This window comes from Xenopus tropicalis, chromosome 7, assembly GCF_000004195.4.
Source record: "Xenopus tropicalis strain Nigerian chromosome 7, UCB_Xtro_10.0, whole genome shotgun sequence".
NCBI classification, from domain to species: domain Eukaryota; kingdom Metazoa; phylum Chordata; class Amphibia; order Anura; family Pipidae; genus Xenopus; species Xenopus tropicalis.
The window spans coordinates 125,618,423-125,642,468 of NC_030683.2; the positions used below are offsets into that span (position 1 = coordinate 125,618,423).

Below are 24,046 nucleotides of genomic sequence, written 5' to 3' on the forward strand. Positions count from 1 at the left end.
AGAAATGTACTTAACTATAAGAATTTTTATACATAATCTGTGCATTTTATTAGTGTCCCAAAAATATTAGACATGAGTAAGACATACATGGGTTTCATATATCATAGCATGACAACTAGTTGGACATAGGGCCCTGGGGCCAAACGATCTAATTAAAACGCAGGTAATGGGGCAGTTGGTTCGGGGACTGCATCAACGAGCCGATGCAGTCCCCGATCTGACAAAATTTTTTAACCTGCCCGATCAATATCTGCCCAATATCAATGTCGGTCGGGAAGGCCCGTAGAGATGTAGCGAACCTCAAAAAAAAAGTTTGCGAACCCATTCGCGAACTTCCACCAAAAAGTGCGAACTTTGCGAATCCCATAGACTTCAAATAAGAAGGCGAACTTTAAAACCTAGAAAAGCCATTTCTGGCCTGAAAACTGATTTTAAAGTTGTTTAAAGGGTGCCACGACCTGGACAGTGACATGCTGGAGGGGGATCAAGGGCAAAAATGTCTCTGAAAAATACGTTGTTGACACAGCGTTGCATTTTGTGCTGTAAAGGGCAGAAATCACACTACATTCCTAAACTTGTGTAATAAACTGCTTTAAAACGTCCGGCGTCTACATTCCAATCAAGTCGTGTAAAGGTTACGGCCGGTTCACACGCAAAGACAAAATGCTGCATTTACTGCAACAAAAAAAACGCAAAAAGCTTTAATGATACAGTCAAGTGAGCGAATAATAGTTTTTACTAGTTGCTTGTCACCTCCAGGATGTTCGTCCCGTCGGTGGGAATATTTCTGTAGTGGTGTGTTTAGCAGTCACCGTGCTTGTGCGCACGTGCATGGTCAGGCAGAGGTAATTCAATGTACAGTGACGTGAACCAAAAAACACTGATTCTGCACTGTGGGCCCAGTTTTGGCCTACTTTATTGATCACCTGTGGTGACCATAAAAGATACGATTTTGCCGCTGTTGCAGAACCCTGAAAAATCAGGCATGTGTACATTCCTGAAAAATTATGGTTTTTTTGTCGCAGCCACTGAAGCACAGAGGCCAGAAAAAATATGGCATATAAATGCTGAAAATATTCGTTTTTTTGTCGCAGGCACTGAAGCACAGAGACCAGAAAAAAGTTTGGCTTAAAATGAAACCAGTAGGATTTGCACCCTAGTTTGTATGGTGGCGGAGGAGGACGCTAAAGGACAGCTGTGTGTGGAGTCATGCGGCGTGCAGAGAAGGACAGCTGCATGGGCAGTCAGAATAAGTCTTCCGGCGTGCAGTAACCCTCCGAGATCCATTCCTCATTAATTTTAATAAAGGTCAGGTAATCCACACTTTTGTGACCTAGGCGAGTTCTCTTCTCAGTTACAATCCCTCCTGCTGCACTGAAGGTCCTTTCTGAGAGGACACTTGAGGCGGGGCAAGACAAGAGGTTGATGGCAAATTGTGACAGCTCTGGCCACAGATCAAGCCTGCGCACCCAGTAGTCCAGGGGTTCATCGCTCCTCAGAGTGTCGATATCTGCAGTTAATTCCAGGTAGTCCGCTACCTGCCGTTCGAGGCGTTCTCTGAGGGTGGATCCAGAAGGGTCCTGGCGCTGCCTTGGACTGAAATGGAATGTTGAGTGACATAACCCTTAAAAGAATTGTACAACATGTTTTGCAGGCTGGTTTGGAAATGCAGCATCCTTTCGGACTTGTGGTATGTTGGTAACATTTCTGCCACTTTATGCTTGTAACGAGGGTCTAGTAGCGTTGCGACCCAGTACAGGTCCTTCTCCTTAAGTCTCTTGATACGGGGGTCCTTCAACAGGCATGACAGCATGAAAGACCCCATTCTCACAAGGTTGGATGCAGAGGTATCCATCTCCCCTTCCTCGTTATCAAGGACTATGTCATCCAAGGTCTCCTCCCCCCAGCCACGTACAAGATCAGGGGTCCCCAAAAGGTGACCACAAGCCCCCTGGGAAGCCTGCTCCTGTTGGTCTTCCTCCTCCACAAAGCCACCTTCCTCCTCTGACTCCACTTCTGACACCTCTCCCTGTGTTGCAGCAGGTGCCTGGGCTCGTTCTGGTGATTCTGCCCAGAAATCATGCTCTTCATGCTCCTGGTCACGCTAGTCTAGGGCCTCATCTGTCACTCGTCACACGGCACTCTCCAGGAAAGGGTATTAGGTCGCTGATGGTGACTAACCATGTTTGTGACCTCGTCAAAAGGGCGCATGAGCCTGCAGGCATCGCGCATAAGCACCCAGTAACGGGGGAAAAAAATCCCCAGCTCTGCAGATCCAGTCCTACCACCCAGTTCAAACAGGTATTCGTTGATGGCTCTTTGTTGTTGCAGCAGACGTTAAAACATGAGTAGCGTTGAATTCCAGCGAGTCTGGCTGTCACAAATTAAACGCCTGACTGGCAACTTGTGCCGCCGCTGAATGTGAGCAATGCATGCCATGGCTGTATAGGAATGTCTGAAATGGCCAGACACCTTCCTGGACTGCCTGAGAATGTCCTGCAATCCTGGGTACTTCGAGACAAACCGTTGGACTATCAAATTGAGAACATGTGCCATGCAGGGCACATGTGTTAAATTGCCCAGTTTCAGTGCTGCCACTTTTCCGAACTTCAGTTGGTGTGGGGTCAGCCGCCGATCGGCCTGTGAGTGCAGAGATGACAGGAGTGCAGATCCGGTATGGTTTTTGCTTTCCAGGCACGTCATGCCCAAGACAGCATGACAACGGCGTACCTGGCACGTTGAATAGCCTATGGGGAGCTGGGGGTGCACCGGTGTGGAGGAGGACACAGCAGCAGAGGAGGAAGAAGCCGAGGTAGAGAGCGAAGGAGGTGTAGAGGTGGTGGCAGACCCGTATGCAACCCGTGGCGGTGACACCAACTCCACTGTTGTTGAGCCACGCATTCCCTGCTTCCCAGCCATCACCAGGTTCACCCAGTGGGCAGTGTAGGTGACATACCTGCCCTGACCATGCTTGGAGGACCATGTGTCAGTAGTCATATGGACCTTTGCCCCAACACTAAGTGACAGAGATGCGGTGACTTGGCTCTGCACATGCTGGTACAGGTGTGGTATTCCCTTCTGGGAGAAAAAATTGCGGCCGGGTACCTTCCACTGCGGTGTCCCAATTGCTACAAATTTGTGGAAGGCCTCAGAGTCCACCAGCTGGTATGGTAAAAGCTGGCGGGCTAAGAGTGCAGACAAGCCAGCTGTCAGACGCCGGGCAAGGGGATGACTCGGAGGCATTGGTTTCTTACGCTCAAACATGGCCCTCACAGAAACTTGGCTGGGGGCAGATGAGCAGGAATTGGTGGTCAAGGTGGAAGGCGGAGTGGAGGGTGGTTGAGACGGGTCAAGGACAGCAGAGGTAGAGCAGTAAGATGCTGGACCAGAAGGAGGGTGGCTTTGAGTTTGTCTGCTGCCTTTGAGGTGTTGCTCCCATAGTGCTTAGTGTTTGGCGTTCATGTGCCTTCGCATAGCAGTTGTACCTAAGTGGGTGTTGGGCTTCCCAAGACTCAGTTTCTGACTGCACTCATTGCAAATTACAGCGCTTTTGTCAGAGGCACACACATTAAAAAAATGCCACACTGCTGAGCCTTTTGATGCTGGTATTCTGGCGGTAACAGTAGAAGTTGGTGGGTGTGTTGGCTGGCTGACCACAGGTGCCGATTCATGTTGTTGCCCTACTGTTCCCTGGGAGCTGTCCCTGCTTCTTCTAAGTCTTATTCTCCTCCTGCCTCTCTGACTCTCCGTCTCTCCATCTGAACTATCCTCCTCTTGCTCTCTTCTTCTGGGCACCCACAAAACATCACTCTCCTCATCATCATTCTCCTCAGATGCATCAATTTCTTCTGACAGCTCACAGAAGACAGCAGCAGCGGGGACCTCATCACACTTTATGTCCATCTCTGTTGTGTTGCCTGCCTGAATTATGATATCTGGTGTAACGTCCTCATCTCCTTCATCTTCTTCTGGCAATAATGGTTGCGCATCACTCAGTTCAACAAACTCATGAGTAAATAACTCCTCTGACTCATCCAGTGAAGAAGGGGCGGCGGTAGTGGAGGAAGTGGTACGTGGGGTGCCCATAGCAGAGGAGGATGAGGATGTTGTGGTAAAGTTAGAAACGGTAGAGGATGGGGTGTGCTGTGTAAGCCAGTCAACTACCTCTTCAGCATTTTTGGAGTTCAGGGTAAGTGCCTTGGAACACTGGTTGATTTCCTAGGGCCACAGGATATCATAACTGCACGGCCCCTAGTGCCTCTGCGTGGCGGCCTGCCTTTGCCTTACATTTTTTTTATTTTTACAAAACAACAACAACTCGGGTGATGTTTCTGGACACGGAATTATTATTGTTATTTAGACAGAATGTGAAAAAGCTCACACAGCTAGGTGTCACTTGGTTGAAGAAGACAGTGGGCAACAAGGCCTGCAATGGCAACGTATACAGTAGTGGATATAGTATTGCTGGTGGAAAAACGTCACTCAGGTGGGTGATGTTTCTGGACACGGAATTATTATTGTTATTTTTAGACGGAATGTCTAAATAAATATCTAAATATCTATATCTAATATATATATATCTAATATATATATATATATATATATATATATATATATATATATATATATATCTAATATCTAATATCTAAATATCTAAATAATAAGATAAAAAAAATAATAATAATAAAACAAAAGTGATCTCTGGTTGGTGCTGGGGGTGAACTACTAGGAGCAGCACACCAGTCCCCCACAGCTAGACTAATAGCACTGGGCTCTATAAATTACAGTAGCAAAGTAAAAAAACACAAATAAAAAAAAATTATGTGAATGTGTGGTTGGTGCTTAGTGCACTACTATGAGCAGCACACCTGTCTCCAACACACACAGACTGAGCTGCAGTACACAATGAAAAGAAGACTAGAGTATCAGTAATCAGAAAATAAAAGCAGTCCTTACAAGGACTATTGGGTTACAGCAGATGATCAGCACAGGACAGCTGCCCACAGCAGCTACATACAGAGCAGTAGAAAGTAGATTAGTAGTCAGCAAAGCTACCTAAACTGTCCCTCAAACCCCTGCACAGCTCTCTCCCTATGCTAATACAGAGCAGTAGAAAGTAGATTACCAGTCAGCAAAGCTACCTAAACTGTCCCTCAAACCCCTGCACAGCTCTCTCCCTATGCTAACTCTTCAAGCACACACAGGCAGAATGTAAAATGGCTGCTGGGCTTCGGTTTATATATGGAAGGGAGTGGTCCAGGGGGGGTGGTCCAGGAGGGAGAGCTGCCTGATTGGCTGCCATGTATCTGCTGACTCTGGGGTGAGAGGTCAAAATTTGGCGCCAGCTAAGGCGAACCCAAATTGTGAACATCGCGAAAAGTTCGCGAACTAGCGAACACCCGATGTTCGTGCGAATTAGTTCTCCGGCGAACAGTTTGCTACATCTCTATTGTAGAGGGGCCCATTTCATACAGAACTTGAGTATTGGGCTACCAGAAAATAAATGGTGTGGTTTGGTGACTTTAAAAACTGTTGGACATGATCAGCCTGTAGGACCAATGCAGTTGTCAGGATTCAATCTAGCCAAGGATATGCAGCCAGGCAAAGTGGTGAAAAAAATTACCAATAGATCTATGACAATAAAAACTCTTGTTTTTGATAATGTAAATTATACATTATAAAACTTGATTCTAGGACATGTGCATTGATCACTGATCATTTGTATTTCTTTCCGACATTTCAAGTATGGGGACTTTATCATTTTTCATGTCAAGTGTGTGTTTCCCAGATACAGAAAGGTTGATTCACTAAAGTGCGATAATGCTTTTTGCATGCTTTTTAGCATTAAAATTGACGCGGAAAAAAATGTGCGATACGCTAAAGTATTATTGCATGCGTTAAGTTGCATATCGCGTGCGTTAAATAGCGCGCAACCGCATTGTGTTAATTCTCGCGCAGAAATAACTCTAACGCATGATTCACAAACACTTAGACGTGCTAAATATAGCATTAGTCTGTGCAAAAATTAACCCCTACTTGGGGCAGGCAGTGATTATAGAAAAGTACAGTTAATGAGCTTTTGGCAACACAATAAGGACTTTGCAGTGTTATTTATTCAAGTCTGTGTTGGCCCCAGAGTGATGCAGCCGCCAGTTTGCAGGGAAATGGGCATTTGCAGAAAAGTAGTTTTCCGAAAGTAATAGCATGTATGGCTATTATGGCGTGCGTGCGAAAGTAGCACGCTGCGTTAATTAGCGCGCTTTGCGTCAAATACTGCACGACTTCGCGTCTAAATTAACGCAAATATCCTTTTAGTGAATTCTGCGTTAAGACGCAAAAAACTAGATGCAATAACATTTTTAACACGTGCTATAAATAGTGCTAGTTTTAACGCACTTTAGTGAATCAACCCTAGTGTGTATAAATTCAGTTGTCCCGTATGTAGACTGCAGCAAGGCCTTCCAGCTAAGCAACTATCAGTGGTATCTTGTGAGGTTCTTACCAACAGGTCTGTGACATTATGGGGCACATTTATCAAAGTACGGTTGCTTCCGAATACAAAAAAACCTTATTTTTTCAAAGTTTTAGTACTGTCCGTATTTTCGCAGATTTTTTCGCTATTTTGCAGGACTTTTTCGTACTGTGTGTCAAAATTTACACGACAAAATCATATTGTTGTAACAAGTAGGAAAGTTTCAGATCCATTCAAGCTTCGGTATAGTGACTTTCCTTGGGCCGGGTTGGAGCTGCAGAGTGCCATTGAGCCCTATGGGAGGCTTTCCTTGGGCCAGGTTGGAGCTGCAGAGTGCCATTGAGCCCTATGGGAGACTTTCCTTGGGCCGGGTTGGAGCTGCAGAGTGCCATTGAGCCCTATGGGAGACTTTCCTTGGGCCGGGTTGGAGCTGCAGAGTGCCATTGAGCCCTATGGGAGACTTTCCTTGGGCTGGGTTGGAGCTGCAGAGTGCCATTGAGCCCTATGGGAGACTTTCCTTGGGCTGGGTTGGAGCTGCAGAGTGCCATTGAGCCCTATGGGAGACTTTCCTTGGGCTGGGTTGGAGCTGCAGAGTGCCATTGAGCCCTATGGGAGACTTTCCTTGGGCTGGGTTGGAGCTGCAGAGTGCCATTGAGCCCTATGGGAGACTTCCCTTGGGCCGGGGTTGGAGCTGCAGAGTGCCATTGAGCCCTATGGGAGACTTTCCCTTGGGCCGGGTTGGAGCTGCAGAGTGCCCATTGAGCCCTATGGGAGACTTTCCTTGGGCCGGGTTGGAGCTGCAGAGTGCCATTGAGCCCTATGGGAGACTTTCCTTGGGCCGGGTTGGAGCTGCAGAGTGCCATTGAGCCCTATGGGAGGCTTTCTTGGCGGTTGGAGCCAGAGGCATTGACCTTGAGCTTTGGGCCGGTTGGCTGCAGAGTGCCATTGAGCCCTATGGGAGACTTTCCTTGGGCCGGGTTGGAGCTGCAGAGTGCCATTGAGCCTATGGGAGACTTTCCTTGGGCCAGGTTGGAGCTGCAGAGTGCCATTGAGCCTATGGGAGACTTTCCTTGGGCCGGGTTGAGCTGCAGAGTGCCATTGAGCCCTATGGAGGCTTTCCTTGGGCCGGGTTGGAGCTGCAGAGTGCCATTGAGCCCTATGGGAGACTTTCCTTGGCCGGGTTGGAGCTGCAGAGTGCCATTGAGCCCTATGGGAGACTTTCCTTGGGCCGGGTTGGAGCTGCAGAGTGCCATTGAGCCCTATGGGAGACTTTCCTTGGGCCGGGTTGGAGCTGCAGAGTGCCATTGAGACCTATGGGAGACTTTCCTTGGGCCGGGTTGGAGCTGCAGAGTGCCATTGAGCCCTATGGGAGGCTTCCAAAAACATGCACTGAAGGATCAAAGTCGGAAAGGTTTTCCCGCCGTTTACAATTGTTCGGATACAAAAATTCCGTGACTTTCGGATCGCCAATACGATATTATCGTGACTATTACTATTTTTTCTTAAGCATATTCATGACATTTCTGATCATCAGAAATTATCGTATCAAATCTGAATTTTACCCATTTCGGGAATCGAATTTTGATGAATCAGCCCCACTGTGTAGATCATATGAGAGGTGCAGAAAGGCTCCATAGGGGGTTGCAGGTCATTAGCATTAGTATTTTGACCCAAAATGGCTGTTGGTTACTAGATATTATACTGGATTTCCTCTGAAATCTTTAGGCATGTTGTAAGCAGTCTAGGCTATTGTGGATTAAGGCCAGGAATCAAAGCCACTGTAAGTTTTTTTAAATATGTTTTTTTGGCCTCGAATGGTACTGCCGACCATGTATATACTGCAATAGCAAAAAATACATTAGAATAATATCAACAATACCTTGCTGGAGGAGGATCCATAATAAGGGACTTTATGCCACGTGACTAAAAAGACCCACTTGGCAGAGAAGTTCATATTATGGAAATATCTTCTAATGTCACTCGTAGCTTGGGACAGTAGTGATGCCTCTGTGCTTTCCCGGTAATATATGTCACCTTGATTTACGTTGTACACGTCGGCCCAAAAAGGTGCAACAAACGTGTTCCCTATAGCAGGGAGATGACCGGGTGTGAACGCATTTATTGGTGAATTGAATGATATCAGACCGTTATTGTCAATCTGGTGGGAAAAAAACCAAAAAACATCCCAATAAATTAAATGAGAGTTTAACCCTTTCACTGCCAGCCGTTTTGGTTAAAGCGGAACTTGTATTGCCAGACAGTATTTGAACATTTTGCAATTTAGGGGCCTTTCCTCGGGGGGACTTTTAGTTTACCCAGGAAAACAATATATTGTTTTTTTCAGGACAAACTAAGCTTTCAAAATATGGTAGAATTTTGGTGTAATTCCAATTCTGTTACAAGATATAGGCTTCCAAATGTCTAAAAATTAAAAAAAAATCATATTTTTCATAATATAAACACACATACCAGAAACAAAAATTATTTTATGCACAGAAAATACAACTGATTTGTAAAGTCCCATGTCTCCTGAATGTGCCAATACCAAATATATATAGTTTTATGGAGATTTCTCACTTGTATAGGTCAAAAACTCCCAGCAGTACACTACCAAATTCCCAAAGCACTGCTCCAGAAAGCTGCATACTTTAGATTTCAAGGTCAAAACTTCCACTAACAGAAGGTTTATACCAGAAAATTACACATTTCTGGAAAGAACAGATTCTGGGGAATCCAGAGTAGGCACAATTGTCTATCTACTCCAAACTACCAAGTCACAATGCTTTCCTAAAATTATAGGTTTTTATCAAAATTTGTGAAGTTTTTAAAAAATTGCTTCAAAGCTTTGAGTCTATAGTATCTTATCTCCTACAGGTCATAAATAAAACACCCTAAATATGAACCCCAGGGGCCCACTGAACAGTTTGATGCCCAATATGTATAGGTTTACCCAAGTAAGTGGCATGTAGGGGCCCCAATGTGAACATACCCCCATATGATCTATCATTTCTGTCATTTCAGCTCCTGCAAAATCAACACATTTACATCATTATATGTGGGATAAAGCTACAAAAAAGTACGCTCACCCCAGAAAGCCATATATTTTTGGAAAGTACATATTCCCCCGAATCTAAAATGGGTACCCATGTCTTTCTACTCCAAAGTACCAAGCCGCAAAGCATTTCTAAAGTTAGCAATTTTGATGACATTTCCAAACATCTGCTCAAAGCTTCCACTTTGCAGCATCTTATCTCCCACATAGCATTAGGTACCAAGATAAAACACCCTGAATTTGAACGCCAGGGGTCCACTGAACAGTTTGATGCCCAATATGTATAGGTTTACCTAAATATGTGGCATGTAGGGGCCCCAATGGGAACATACCCCCATATGATGCGTCATTTCAGAAAATCAACACATTTACATCCTTTATGTGGGATAATGCTACAAAAAAGTACACTCACCCCAGAAAGCCATATATTTTTGGAAAGTACACAATCCCTCGAATCTATAATGGGTACACATTTCCTTTTACTCCAAAGTACCAAGCCGCAAAGCTTTCCTAAGTTTGCCGATTTTTATGATATTTCAGAAAATCGCCTAAAAATGTTGCAGTTTGCTGCATTTATCTCACACAATATCTTGCGTACAATGGCAAATCACCCCAAATAGGAACACCAGAGTAGAGATGTAGCGAACTGTTCGCCGGAGAACTAATTCGCACGAAAATCGGGTGTTCGCAAGTTCGCAAGTTCGCGAACTTTTAGCGATGTTCGCAATTTTGGGTTCGCCTTAGCTGGAGCTAAATTTTGACCTCTCACCCCAGAGCCAGCAGATACATGGCAGCCAATCAGGCAGCTCTCCCTCCTGGACCACCCCCGGACCACTCCCTTCCATATATAAACCGAAGCCCAGCAGCCATTTTACATTCTGTCTGCCTGTGTGTGCTTGATGAGTTAGCATAGGGAGAGAGCTGTGCAGGGGTTTGAGGGACAGTTTAGGTAGCTTTGCTGACTAGTGATCTACTTTCTACTGCTCTGTATGTAGCTGCTGTGGGCAGCTGTCCTTCTGATCTCATCTGCTGTAACCCAATAGTCCTTGTAAGGACTGCTTTTATTTTCTGATTACTGATTACAACAAAGTATTTTTCAGAGAAATTTTTGCCCTTGATCCCCCTCCTGCATGCCACTGCCCAGGTCGTGGCACCCTTTAAACAACTTTAAAATCAGTTTTCTGGCCATTAATGGCTTTTCTAGGTTTCAAAGTTCGCCTTCCCATTGAAGTCTATGGGGTTCGCAAAGTTCGCAAAAGTTCGCACTTTTTGGCAGAAGTTCGCAAATGGGTTCGCGAACTTTTTTTGTGAGGTTCGCTACATCCCTACACCAGAGGTCTACTGAACAGTTTGATGCCCAATATGCATAGATATACCAAAGTCTGTGGTATGTACTGACCCCAAAATGAAAATAGAGTATATGGATTTCTAGCCTGCCAACTCAGCTTTTGCATACAGAGCCCCCTATCAACATATTATGTGCTGTAACACCCCCAAACTATACAGAAAAACCCAGAAAACCATATATTTTTGGAAAGTACACATTCTGACAAATCCAACAAGGGTAAAGAGTCCTTTCTACACCAAAGTACCAAGCCGCAAAGCTTTCCTAAAGTTATTGGTTTTTATGACATTTCAGAAAATCGCCTAAAAATGTTGCGATTTGCCACATTTATCTCACACAATTTCTTGTGTACAAAGGCAAATCACCCCAAATAGGAACACCAGAGGCCTACTGAACAGTTTGATGCCCAATATGCATAGATATACCAAAGTCTGCGGTATGTACTGAACCCAAAATGAAAATAGCGCATAAGGATTTCTCGCCTGCCAACTCAGCTTTTGCACACAGAGCCCCCTGTCAGCGTATTATGTGCTGTAACCCCCCCTAACTATACAGTGACCCCCAGAAAGCCATATATTTTTAGAACGTACACATTCTGAGGAATTCAAAATAGATAAAGTTATTTTTCTACACCAAAGTTACACATGGCAAAGCTATGCTAAAAACAGATCAGGAATACTAATACAGGGATAAAAATGCAATAAAACCACAAAAATTGTGCAAATTAGTGAAACAACAAAATAAGTCACACAACAGCATAATTAGTGGTCAGAATATCTTATCCAATAGTCACGCTGTCATAATAAACAGTTTTTAAGGAAAAGAAACTAAAAACAAAGTGGTAAAAAAAATAAAAATGTTTTTAAAAAAAAGTGTTTGTGTATACATGTGTGTGCATGTGTAAAAGTTGTGTGACAGTGTGTAAGTGTGTATATGAGTGTATATGAGTGCATATAGGTGTATATAGGTGTATATAAGTGTGCAAAAAACAAAAACAAAAAACCCCAAAAAACTTTAAAATTGTGTGCTGTATGTGTGTGTACATGTATGTAAGTGTATGTAAGTGTGTGTAAGTGTGTATAAATGCAAAAAAAAATCACCCTTACCTGTCTTCAAGTTTGCCTGGTCCTGGTGCTGCAGTTCTGCCCTCCATCTCGCGTGAACTCGCGTGGGCGGTGCTAGGGAGGAAGCAGGAATCTGGCAGTAAGCAGCAGATGTGATGCGACGATCGCACTGCAGGGCCGGCCTGACAGCCCCCCTGGCTCGTTGCCCAGGGGGCTGTCATGCTTAAAAGTTCTCTGCGGAAGCGACACATGCCGCTTCTGCAGAGAGTATGTTTATCTGCCAAACGACGTACGGCGCACGTCGTTGGCAGATAAAACCTTTAACTGCCAACGACGTACGGCGTACATCATGGCAGTTAAAGGGTTAACGGGTTAATGAATTTTACTTTGATACATTATATAGCTTTATGAAGCTACAAGTTGCCCCAGGGACTGGTCCGATTGCCACCTTGGAGTCAGGAAGGAATTGTTTCCCCTCTGGGGAAAATTGGAAAGGCTTCAGATGGGGTTTTTGCCTTCCTCTGGGGCAACTAGCAGTTAGGCAGGTTATATATAGGCATTATGGTTGAACGTGATGGGCGTATGTCTTTTTTTCATCCTAACTTACTATGTTACTATGTAAGAAGGGGTTCGGTGGGTATTTAGAAAGTGAGGGAATACAGGGGTATCGGAGATAGCTCTCAGTACAAGTGAGGGAACACAGGGGTAGGGGGGATAGCTCTCAGTACAAGTGAGGGAATACAGGGGTATGGGAGATAGCTCTCAGTACAAGTGAGGGAATACAGGGGTAGGGGGGATAGCTCTCAGTACAAGTGAGGGAATACAGGGGTATGGGAGATAGCTCTCAGTACAAGTGAGGGAATACAGGGGTAGGGGGATAGCTCTCAGTACAAGTGAGGGAATACAGGGGTAGGGGAGATAGCTCTCAGTACAAGTGAGGGAATACAGGGGTAGGGGAGATAGCTCTCAGTACAAGTGAGGGAATACAGAAGTAGGGGAGATAGCTCTCAGTACAAGTGAGGGAATACAGGGGTAGGGGAGATAGCTCTCAGTACAAGTGAGGGAATACAGGGGTAGGGGAGATAGCTCTCAGTACAAGTGAGGGAATACAGAAGTAGGGGAGATAGCTCTCAGTACAAGTGAGGGAATACAGGGGTAGGGGGGATAGCTCTCAGTACAAGTGAGGGAATACAGGGGTAGGGGGGATAGCTCTCAGTACAAGTGAGGGAATACAGGGGTAGGGGAGATAGCTCTCAGTACAAGTGAGGGAATACAGGGGTATGGGAGATAGCTCTTAGTACAAGTGAGGGAATACAGAAGTAGGGGAGATAGCTCTCAGTACAAGTGAGGGAATACAGGGGTAGGGGAGATAGCTCTCAGTACAAGTGAGGGAATACAGGGGTATGGGAGATAGCTCTTAGTACAAGTGAGGGAATACAGAAGTAGGGGAGATAGCTCTCAGTACAAGTGAGGGAATACAGGGGTAGGGGAGATAGCTCTCAGTACAAGTGAGGGAATACAGGGGTAGGGGAGATAGCTCTCAGTACAAGTGAGGGAATACAGGGGTAGGGGGGATAGCTCTCAGTACAAGTGAGGGAATACAGGGGTAGGGGGGATAGCTCTCAGTACAAGTGAGGGAATACAGGGGTATGGGAGATAGCTCTCAGTACAAGTGAGGGAATACAGGGGTATGGGAGATAGCTCTTAGTACAAGTTGATCCAGGGACTGGTCCGATTGCCATCTTGGAGTCAGGAAGGAATTTTTTCCCCTCTGAGGCAAATTAGAGAGGCTTCAGATACGGTTTTTGCCTTCCTCAGGGGAAACTAACAGTTAGGCAGGTTATATATAGGCATTATGGTTGAACGTGATGGACGTACGTCTTTTTTCAACCTAACCTACTATGTTACATTTCAAACCAGGTTTAATAAGATATAAACAGGGGAAATGTTTTGAAGAATAAGTAAATCTTAAAAAAAAAATAATGTAACATTGCTCAGGGTGCTAAGCACCTTGCAGTTTACATTGATTATTTTTTTCAGTTTCAGAGCTATTTAGGTTTTTAATACCTGGCAATATAATGACATTTGTAACAACAGCGCCACCTGTTGGTAAGTTTCTGTAACTGTACAGACAGAGAGATATCCCTTCGAAGGAAAACAGAGGAGGGTTCTGATGTTGCTCTACTCAGAAAGGAGATCAGGAGCCTCAGATGCCCTTACCCATGCCCTTTTCATATATAATGGTTGGTAAGTATATATGAATTATGAATTAATTGAATTATGTTTTGTTATTTGTTGGCTTCTTGACTGATAAGATTAACTACATAAGATGCAAGTGTTAAGCTGGCCATATGTGTTTACATTTGTTTTATCATTTTCAGATTTAGCCACCCAAGTGGAGGACCAGATGGGACTAGCCTAGGTCTCTTCAATGATTGGATTATCTACCACCTATCACAGTGCTGTTGCATTCTAAGAAGACCAACCCTACATTTTCATTGACTTGCCGGTCCTGCAGAAATAACATTGTTTGAAACAGAAATGAAGTTACATAGTTACATAGGGTTGAAAAAAGACCAGAGTCCATCAAGTTCAATCCATCCAAGTAAACCCAGTAAACACAACCCACACCTACCAATCTATACACTCACATACATAAACTATATATACAACCACTAATACTAACTGTAGGTATTAGTATCACAATAGCCTTGGGTATTCTGATTGATCAAGAACTCATCCAGGCCCCTCTTATAGGCATTAACAGAATCTGCCATTACCCCATCACTAGGAAGGGCATTCCCCAACCCCCTCACTGCCCTCACCGTGAGGAACCCCCTACCCAACATCCCCCGGCAGGGCATTCCCCAACCCCCTCACTGCCCTCACCGTGAGGAACCCCCTACCAAACATCCCCCGGCAGGGCATTCCCCAACCCCCTCACTGCCCTCACCGTGAGGAACCCCCTACCCAACATCCCCCGGCAGGGCATTCCCCAACCTCACTGCCCTCACCGTGAGGAACCCCCTACCCAACATCCCCCGGCAGGGCATTCCCCAACCCCCTCACTGCCCTCACCGTGAGGAACCCCCTACCCAACATCCCCCGGCAGGGCATTCCCCAACCTCACTGCCCTCACCGTGAGGAACCCCCTACCCAACATCCCCCGGCAGGGCATTCCCCAACCCCCTCACTGCCCTCACTGTGAGGAACCCCCTACCCAACATCCCCCAGCAGGGCATTCCCCAACCTCACTGCCCTCACCTTGAAAAACCCCCTACGCTGCTTCAAATGGAAGTTCCATTCCTCTAATCTAAAGGGGTGACCTCTGGTGCGTTGATTGTTTTTATGGGAAAAAAGAACATCCCCCAACTGCCTATAATCCCCTCTAATGTACTTGTACAGAGTAATCATGTCCCCTCGCAAGCGCCTCTTTTCCAGAGAAAACAACAATTAGCAGCATAGGATTCAGCAAACACTTACATACAACGATGAAAAGGATTTTCCAAAAAGAGAAATATTCGTAGAGAGTTGTATTGCCTCAGATGCGCCATCGTCAGATTTTATGGTGACAAAATAAAGTCCTGGGCCGTACGGATAGAGAAGAGCTGGGGGGCATAAGAATACAGAAATCAGCTTGGCTTTACAGTACATAGGTAGGAACAACTGTCACATACATACACAACTTTCAATCTTCATTAGTAGTGTTATTTTCTTACAGTTTATCCATTGTTCATCAGACATTTTTATAGCTGTAAGCAACATGCTCGTGTTGGGAGCGACAAACTGATTTTGCCAGGTCTACAGCTGGTCATATATGGCTCAGATCTGGGAGTTTGGCCAGTTTCATCTATGCTTTCAAACTTTCCACACCTTGGAGGTGGAAGTCCTGACAGACCAGGAGGCACAACCAAAGCGAGATCATTACTGTGCATGGTTAAGGACTGGACCCCAATGTAGGCTGTGCCTCCGGACCCTCCCTACCTTGTGCGTCTGAATGGCATGCAATGTAAGGGGCAGGATGCCTACATGCCACCCCACCCTCTCGTCACCAATACAGCACCGACTAATGCAGTCAGGGCTGAGGGGAGGTGCAGATTAACCACCCACAGGGCCCTCGGCAGTGCCCCACTATCTTCTCATACAAAGGCCCAACCACACATAAACCTGCCCCTTCTTCAGACGCTGGCCTTCTTTCATTTATGGTCCCTGTTTGACCACCTGGGTGTTGGGTCTATATCAGTTATTGGGAACTTGGATCCCTGGGCTTCACTGGGTACAGGGACTGATTTTATAATGATTCGACCCTAGACCAATGCATCACCCCCCCTCACTTCTGCCATTACCACCCTCGCATTGCCCCCCACCCAATGACTGTGCTCCCTTCCCTGCCCTGATATGGCCGCACTAACTCCCTGCCATCATCCCCACACTGCTAGAAAGGAAGCTGCAATGTTAAATTGGTGGGTGGGAAATTCAAACATTTTACAAATCTCCTGCCCACCTCCATTCTTTTATCCATTCTTCTTATGCCACCCTAAAACTTAGGTTAGGGATCCCTGATCTACACTGTTACTCTCAGATTATATAACCAACTGTGCAACATAATGAAAGATATAGACATGAAAAAGCATATTACCATTTCTGTATATGACTTGACGCTCTGTGGTTTGCTGTATTGTGCTTTGTGCTAAAAAAAACAAAAAAGACAAAAAGGTAAAGTGTTTGTTTTATTTTGCCTTTGTTTATTTAGTTTAACTTTCCCTTTCAGCCTATGATGATCATGATATTGTTTTCCCTGATACCGTGATGGGCTGTACTACAAGAATATATCAAATGAAATTGCAATCGTAAAGTTGGGCAGGGTCAGACTGAGGGGGGTGCAGGGCCCACCGGGGCTACTGCCCCAAGGGCCCCCACACCCCCCAAGGTGCCTGTTTTGGCCATGTCTCCCGCTGAGGCCCCTGCCGCACAACCCTAACCCCCCCCACAGGGGCCCCTGTCCAATGTTGTCCACTGAACGCGCATATGTGAAACGTGTCAGGGGAGAACATCGAAGGCCAGAGGAAGCAGCAATAGGGTCGGGTCTGGGCCTCTGGGGCCCACCAGTTATTTTCCCAGTGTCCCGGCGGCCCAGTCCAAACCTGAAGTTGGGTAAGTTATTTTCAATAAAATTTAGGAAAAGATTGAAAGGGGTAGCTCACCTTTAAAGTAACTTTCTGTATGAGGCAGACAGTGATATTGAGACAGCGATATTACAAACTGAGAAGTTTGTAATTGGTCTTCATTTCTTGTTGGTTTTGCAATTAACCAACTTTTTGTTCAGCAGTTACCTGGTTGCTAGGGCCCAATATACCCTAGCAACCAGGCAGTGGTTTGAATGACAGACTGTAATATACAGCAGGAGAAGGCCTGAAAAGAAAGATAGGTTAAAAGAAAAGGTAATAGTACAACAGCCTAACAGAGCAATAGTTTTTTTTGGGGGGGCTGTTGGGGTCAGTGACCCCCATTTAGAAGCAGAAGATGAATGCAAACATTTTAAAAGCTAGAAAAAATAAAAATAAAAAATTAAGCCATATTGGAAAATTGCTAAATTTAAAGTGATTTGTTACTACATAAATAATCCCAATAATATTTAGTACCTGTTTGTGAATATGTTGTAAAGTAGCTGGGGGTGTATGTCGTCTCTGGAATTATGGTGCCTTAATAAAAAAGACAGTGAAGTTATTAACAAGGGATGAGCGAAAAATAAAAAAAATAATTCATTTTTGCACTCGAAAAAATGTGGGGAAAAAACACCAATGACCTTGTTAGACTGGCCGTGCATTTTGTTGTGCCAGGAATAAAATGTATTATTTTGCCCAAAAGAAAACAACATTATTAGAATTTCTCCATATGATTTGTTTTGTCGGAAATAAATGGTATTTTTGTGCCGGGGGAAAAAATGCCCCTTGACTCCAATGCAGTTTTGACAATTTATGATTTTTTCTTCAAAGTGAAACAGCCCCGTTCTATTAATAATTAGAAATATATAATGATGGGCAAAATAATTTGACAGACATGGATTCGTAGTGAATTTTCATGTTTCACAGGCGAAACAGGTGTCAAAATTCGCTGCGTGACAAAAAATTGTCACCCACGTAAAAAAAAAATTGTGTTGCACCTAAAGAAAATGACACATGTAAAAAAAAATTGTTGTGTGCTTCATTTCTTTGATGTGCAGATCAAACAATTGTCGGACATGTCAAAAAAAATGACACGCAACAATTTTTTTTGATGCGCGACATTATTGCTATTTTGCAGGTTTTTCTTTTCAAAGATTTGAGAATTTTTCGGGACAGATTCACTCATCACTAGAAATATACTATAATGCCAAGCAAGTCAAACCTGCTAAGTAAAATTGCATAAGGAATAGTGATGGGCGGAAAAAATTCGCCAGGCATGGATTTGCGCATTTCGGAATTGGCGGATTTTTTTGTGTGAAATGAGTGACAAAATTTGCCGTGGAAAAGTTCGCCACTCGTCCAAAAATTGTTGCGAGCGTCAAAAGAGTCGTCTCGCATTAAACTTGTTGTTGCACGACAAAAGAATTGTCTTGCGCTAAAAAGAATTGTCTCTCGCATCAAAAAGAATTGTCTCTTGCATCAAAAAGAATTGTCTCTCTCATCAAAAAGAATTGTCTCTCTCATCAAAAAGAATTGTCTCTCGCATCAAAAATAATTGTCTCTCTCATCAAAAAGAATTGTCTCTCACATCAAAAAGAATTGTCTCTCGCATCAAAAAGAATTGTCTCTCTCATCAAAAGAATTGCCACGTGTCAAACACATTGTCGCACGCAACAATTCTTTTTCTGACGCAACATTTTTTCCTTTTTTGTGAAGTTTTGATTAACTGAAAAATTTGCTATTCTTTCAAAAGATTCACGAAACGGCAAAAATCTCAGATTCACTTATCACTAATAAGAAACGAATGTTCTCACACAACTTTATTTACTAGCTTAAAGGCCCATTTATCAACACTCATCTTTGTGGTTTTTGAAACCAAGAATAAACTAATTTTCTCTAAAATTACAAATGCCAAGTGATTTATTTAAACAGCCTTTTTTAAAAAAAAATAAAAAAAATCATGGAAAAACGTGAAAAAATGTGAATTTTTGAAAAAAATTTCCCCCTACTGCAAAAACATAACTTTTGGATGTTATAATGTAACTTTCGTTATGTTTTTGCAGTAGGGGAAATTTTTTCAAAAATTCACATTTTTTCACATTTTTCCATGGTTTTTTTTCATTCATGATTTTTTTTTTTTAAAAAGGCTGTTTTAATAAATTATTTGGCATTTGTAATTTTAGAGAAAATTAGTTTATTCTTGGTTTCAATAAGTCACAGAGGAATTCCAAGACTATATAGAGGCAGAGTTTTATACATTGGTGGTCCCATACTGTTTAGTACCTGTATACATTTCTGTTGTAGTGTCGCTTTCAGTGAATGTTGTCTCTGGTATTGTGGTGCCTGTAGAATAATTTTTTTAAAAAAATTATATTTACCGTTATGCAATATAATTGACATGAATTTTCAAAAGAATAAGAAAAAATAAAGAACCTGTAAACATTTCTGTTGTAATGTCGCTTTCAGTGAATGTTGTCTCTGGTACTGTGGTGCCTGTGAAATAATTTTTAAAACATTATATTGAGGGGCAGATTCATCAAAGAACGAGTTCGAAATTTGGATTAGATACGATAATTTCTGATGATTGGAAATGTCACGAAAATGCTTACGAAAAAATCATATTAGTCACGATAATATCATATTGCCGATCCGAAAGTCACAAAACTTTCATATCTAAACAATCTTAAATGGTGTGAAAACCTTTCTGACATTGAACCTTCAGTGCATGATTTTGGAAGTCTCCCATAGGGCTCAATGGCACTCTGCAGCTCCAACCCGGCCCAAGGAAAGTCTCCCATAGGGCTCAATGGCACTCTGCAGCTCCAACCCGGCCCAAGGAAAGTCTCCCATAGGGCTCAATGGCACTCTGCAGCTCCAACCCGGCCCAAGGAAAGTCTCCCATAGGGCTCAATGGCACTCTGCAGCTCCAACCCGGCCCAAGGAAAGTCTCCCATAGGGCTCAATGGCACTCTGCAGCTCCAACCCGGCCCAAGGAAAGTCTCCCATAGGGCTCAATGGCACTCTGCAGCTCCAACCCGGCCCAAGGAAAGTCTCCCATAGGGCTCAATGGCACTCTGCAGCTCCAGCCCGGCCCAAGGAAAGTCTCCCATAGGGCTCAATGGCACTCTGCAGCTCCAACCCGGCCCAAGGAAAGTCTCCCATAGGGCTCAATGGCACTCTGCAGCTCCAAGCCGGCCCAAGGAAAGTCTCCCATAGGGCTCAATGGCACTCTGCAGCTCCAACCCGGCCCAAGGAAACTCTCCCATAGGGCTCAATGGCACTCTGCAGCTCCAACCTGGCCCAAGGAAAGACTCCCATAGGGCTCAATGGCACTCTGCAGCTCCAACCTGGCCCAAGGAAAGTCTCCCATAGGGCTCAATGGCACTCTGTAGCTCCAACCCGGCCCAAGGAAAGTCTCCCATAGGGCTCAATGGCACTCTGCAGCTCCAACCCGGCCCAAGGAAAGTCTCCCATAGGGCTCAATGGCACTCTGCAGCTCCAACCCGGCCCAAGGAAAGTCTCCCATAGGGCTCAATGGCACTCTGCAGCTCCAACCCGGCCCAAGGAAAGTCTCCCATAGGGCTCAATGGCACTCTGCAGCTCCAACCCGGCCCAAGGAAAGTCTCCCATAGGGCTCAATGGCACTCTGCAGCTCCAACCCGGCCCAAGGGAAACCTCCCATAGGGCTCAATGGCACTCTGCAGCTCGAACCCGGCCCAAGGAAAGCCTCCCATAGGGCTCAATGGCACTCTGCAGCTCCAACCCGGCCCAAGGAAAGTCTCCCATAAGGCTCAATGGCACTCTGCAGCTCCAACCTGACCCAAGGAAAGTCTCCCATAGGGCTCAATGGCACTCTGCAGCTCCAACCTGGCCCAAGGAAAGTCTCCCATAGGGCTCAATGGCACTCTGCAGCTCCAACCCGGCCCAAGGAAAGTCTCCCATAGGACTCAATGGCACTCTGCAGCCTACCCGGCCCAAGGAAAGCCTCCCATAGGGCTCAATGGCACTCTGCAGCTCCAACCCGGCCCAAGGAAAGCCTCCCATAGGGCTCAATGGCACTCTGCAGCTCCAACCCGGCCCAAGGAAAGTCTCCCATAGGACTCAATGGCACTCTGCAGCTCCAACCCGGCCCAAGGAAAGTCTCCCATAGGGCTCAATGGCACTCTGCAGCTCCAACCCGGCCCAAGGAAAGTCTCCCATAGGGCTCAATGGCACTCTGCAGCTCCAACCTGGACCAAGGAAAGCCTCCCATAGGGCTCAATGGCACTCTGCAGCTCCAACCCGGCCCAAGGGAAGCCTCCCATAGGGCTCAATGGCACTCTGCAGCTCCAACCCGGCCCAAGGAAAGTCACCCATAGGGCTCAATGGCACTCTGCAGCTCCAGCTTGAATGAATTCAAAACTTTCCTACTCGTTGCGACAAATACGATTTTGTGTTGTAAATTTTGTCGCAAAGTACGAAAAAGTCACGCAAATTAACAAAAAATATCTCAGAAAATATGCACAGTATGAAAACTTAGAAAAAATACAAATTTTTTGTATTCGGACTCAATTGTACTTTGATAAATATGCCCCTTAGGGTTGTGCAATATATTTGACATACATTGAGTTTCTATAGAAGTCAATGGGAGTTGTCAAAGGCAAAGTAAAGCCACATTCTCAATTTTTTTGAATTTTTAAAGTTCGTAAACCCGAAATATTAAATTTTTTAATTCTAATGAGTTTTCCTTATTAATAAATAAGTGAGCATTAAATATGCAACTTTATTCAATTGAGTAATACAAACACGAATTCACAAACTTGAAAACTGGTAAATAAGGCCAATATAGGATTGTTCTGCCCCCAGTAAGGATTAGAGCACTGTTTTATTATTACGGTGCATGAGTTTGGGGGTCTAGAACATTGTCAGGCCCTTATGCACTCTGTAGACATCAAGGGGAGAGACATAGTATCTACAAGATGCATATGTTTTGCAGGGGAATACAAGATGGCTAGCTGTAATAGCTTGTTCTGGTCTGATACAGGTAGAATGTTGTTGACTTTCTTTCCCCTGCTAAGTCTTTTCCTCAGGTGTTTACTACTTTAGCTGTTTCCAGTAGGGATCGCTGAGAGAGCACATTATTACAGGCGTGCTGTTAAGTAGTGGGAGTGAGAAGACCTTCTGGTCTGTTACTATCCTCCTTCCTTATCGGTAAGTGTTTAGTCCCAGATGTGGGTTGGGATCATTACTTTGGTGTGAGCTTTGCCTTTATAGAGTTCTAGTCCATTCTCTGGCTATTCACACAGCTCATTCCTCTTTTATTTCAGTCCAGATTCCTGGGCAGATACAGAGTTCACAGGTTTATACCAGGTATTGGTTTCTACACCCCACGGTGGGGTTTTTACTTGGTTTGGGATGTATCTGGAATAGATTCATATTATGGGATCCAGACTTCCTTCCTTTGAGGAACTTTTACCCTCCCAATTATGGATATTAGCTTGCTATGGTAGCTTCTAGAAGCTCATTACTAGACACCGGAGTGGAGGTGGGGTTTGGTCTTTTAAAGCTTTGGGGAGGTTCCTTCTGATGGGAGCAGAGGGGAGGGGCTATCCCGGTAAGTGTTGGCATGGAGTGGCCAGGGAATAAGGAAAATTGTATCATACTTACCGTGATTTTCCTTTCCTGGCCACTCCATGTCAAGGTTCCCACCCTTTTTCGGTAGCTTCTAGAAGCTCATTACTAGACACCGGAGTGGAGGTGGGGTTTGGTCTTTTAAAGCTTTGGGGAGGGTCCTTCTGATGGGAGCAGAGGGGAGGGGCTATCCCGGTAAGTGTTGACATGGAGTGGCCAGGAAAGGAAAATCACGGTAAGTATGATACAATTTTCCTTATTCTCATATGCACATAATGAGCAAACTGGAGCACTAAGTACAATTTGCATGTTAGTGCAACAACATGGCCGCCCGCACTGGGAGCCCCTCCTGTTGCTGGGGGCATAGTGCCCATTAGGAGCATTTTTTGCACAAAATGGTATTATTTAAACAATTTTCCACCAATAGGTGCCCTTTAGTGATGAGTGAATCTGTTCCGTTTCGCTTCGCCGAAAAATTCGCAAATCTTTAAAAAGATCCACGAAACATTCGCGAAATGGCGAAAATGTCGCGTGACAAAAAAAATTTGTCGCCCGCGGCTATTGTTTCGTCACCCATGGCTATTATTTTGTCGTGCGGCTATTGTTTCGTCGCACGCGGCTATTATTTTGTCGCCCGGCAAATTTTTTCATCCGTTTCGCGAAACAATCCGCCGATGGCGAAATGCGGAAATTTGACGCGAATCCATGCCTGGTGAAACATTTCGCGCATCACTAGTGCCCTTTAAACAAAGGGGCCTCTGCCATTGACTTCTACGTGAACTTTTTGATAGTTTGAATTATTTGATTAAAATGGGGTCTATGGTAAAATGACCTTCCTGTAATTTGGAATTCCTGGATAACAGGTTTCATGAAAATGGATCCAATACCTTGACCTTGTACTTGATTGAAACTAAGATATAATTACCCCTTATTGGGGGCAGAACAGCCCTATTGGGTTTATTTAATGGTTAAATGATTCCCTTTTCTCTGTAATAATAAAACAGTACCTGTACTTGATCCCAACTAAGATATAATTACCCCTTATTGGGGCAGAACAGCCCTATTGGGTTTATTTAATGGTTAAATGATTCCCTTTTCTCTGTAATAATAAAACAGTACCTGTACTTGATCCCAACTAAGATATAATTACCCCTTATTGGGGGCAGAACAGCCCTATTGGGTTTATTTAATGGTTAAATGATTCCCTTTTCTCTGTAATAATAAAACAGTACCTGTACTTGATCCCAACTAAGATATAATTACCCCTTATTGGGGCAGAACAGCCCTATTGGGTTTATTTAATGGTTAAATGATTCCCTTTTCTCTGTAATAATAAAA

At 44.5% G+C, this 24,046-nt stretch overlaps 1 protein-coding gene and 1 long non-coding RNA gene across 2 annotated transcripts in view; both read right to left on the reverse strand.

The window, feature by feature from the left end:
- The window catches only part of LOC116412181, a 28,776-nt gene extending 9,206 nt beyond the window's left edge, over positions 1–19,570 (reverse strand). Inside the window, exons 1-2 of the long non-coding RNA XR_004223571.1 lie at positions 19,532–19,570; positions 19,382–19,441 (exon numbers count right to left, since the gene is read on the reverse strand). This is a non-coding gene — a long non-coding RNA (uncharacterized LOC116412181). The remainder of the gene's footprint in view (positions 1–19,381; positions 19,442–19,531) is intronic.
- The window catches only part of LOC101732788 (salivary glue protein Sgs-3), a 141,726-nt gene that overhangs the window by 55,437 nt on the left and 62,243 nt on the right, over positions 1–24,046 (reverse strand). The gene's annotated exons all lie outside the window — the stretch shown is intronic.